Source organism: Cynoglossus semilaevis, chromosome 8 (assembly GCF_000523025.1).
Source record: "Cynoglossus semilaevis isolate Cse_v1.0 chromosome 8, Cse_v1.0, whole genome shotgun sequence".
Lineage (NCBI taxonomy): Eukaryota > Metazoa > Chordata > Actinopteri > Pleuronectiformes > Cynoglossidae > Cynoglossus > Cynoglossus semilaevis.
Genome location: NC_024314.1, coordinates 23,684,542 through 23,686,188, shown reverse-complemented (window position 1 = coordinate 23,686,188; position 1,647 = coordinate 23,684,542). Strand labels below are relative to the sequence as shown.

Genomic DNA, 1,647 nt, shown 5'->3' with positions numbered 1-1,647 from the left:
TGCCGTTTTCTCAGGATATATATACAGTATTCTCTCATTTCCGTCTTTATGATGATACAGCACAGCGTCTACTGCAGTTTTAAATAGCACTGCTGAAGAAGCCCAACTCGGACTGTGGAACACAGCTGTGGCTGGAAAAAACTTTTTAACAGGGATCAGCAGGATACGTGCAGTTTGTGTTTAGGAATGTGTCGCACAACAGAGCGGAGATCATGGAGTGAATGTTGAAGCGTCGTTTCATCATTAGGGCGGCACAGCGGCCAGGAGGAGATAACAGTCGTAAATGACTTTATAGTAAAAGAGAGCGACAGTGACGAAGACGAGCACGAAGACGGATCGCTCCTTTGGTTTGATGTAGAACTTTAAAGCCCGGCCCCCGTGGCCCTGAGAGCAGCAGCCTGGCGTCGCGTGATAAAATACCTAAAGTGATGGTGGCACATGACGATGCCTCGGCTCGACTGTTTGTGCATCAGATGGAATGTTTGACAAACAGAGTCACAGACAATGAAGAGTCAAAAACAGTAACAGTTCTGGCGCTTCCCTTCTATTATGTTTCCCTTTTTAACGTTACCTGTTTCCATCACACGGTTTGTGTTTGTCTGTGCTGATCTCCATCACTATCTTGGAAAATATGTGTGAGAACTGATTTGACAGTCGGTGTCTACACCTATATGGATATGATTATTATTATTATTATTTGATGCTTTCCCATTGGTCGATTCTGATTACACCTGACTGAGATAGAATAACTGTTTTAAACTGCAGTGTGCCATCGTCACCAGTAGGAGGCTGACTGTTCTATCTGGACATCTGTCATTTTTTTAATCATAGAAAGCTGGTTGAGAACATCACTTGGTTGCATCCCCTTGTTGCTAATTGCAACCAAACAGTGCCGTCGACTGAAAGGAAGCAGGTCACCAGTTTGCGTCCCGACTATGGCTAAACGTTTTTGTATTTCCTTCCTGTGGACTTTCTATTGTTACAGTTGTAGTTTCCCGTCAGTCCTGCCATTTCAAGATACCTCAACTGTTTTCAAGGGTCAGGTGAGGTTGACTTGTTGATATCAATTATAGGTGTCAGAGAACCAAGGTCCCACCCCCCAGAAACCCATAGGTTTGATTGTTTAAACTCAAGTAATACTCAGTATTTGTACTCTGTGGATGTTGTGCAGATCTGCTCAGATCTGATGAGGGCAGCAAAGATTCTAATTGAAGTTTATTTTTAAAGAGCAAGGAAGGAGAGTGTACATGGATCTAAAGCAACACCAAAGTATCCTGTGATTGCAGTGTAATAGCTGGAGTTGCTGATTGCCCTTTGCATGCTGATACAAAACTGCCGTGTAATTGCTGTGTAATTGTTTGCTGATGATTATTTATTGTTTCTCTGTGTTTTTTTTATTAATATTTTTTAAGTGTTGCCCTGAAGTCTCGCATAGCAACCACTGAAAATAAACCAACTCCACTTCACATGAGTTGGGTCAGTCAGTGCCAGGACACAGAGGCTACTCACAGTTCAATTCTGCCCGGTCATGTCTCGGTGGGATTGTGCATTTCCTAATTTAATACACAGAGAACGTTAAATATTTACTCTCTCGCCACAGTGTTTTGAGTTTGAAGGCGTTCCAGTTTTATTCGCGCGCTCCACTTT

General features: G+C 42.8%; 1 protein-coding gene across 9 annotated transcripts in view; it reads left to right on the top strand.

Annotated features, from left to right (window-relative positions):
- Positions 1-1,647, top strand: part of grm8a (glutamate receptor, metabotropic 8a) — a 269,940-nt gene that overhangs the window by 100,324 nt on the left and 167,969 nt on the right. The gene's annotated exons all lie outside the window — the stretch shown is intronic.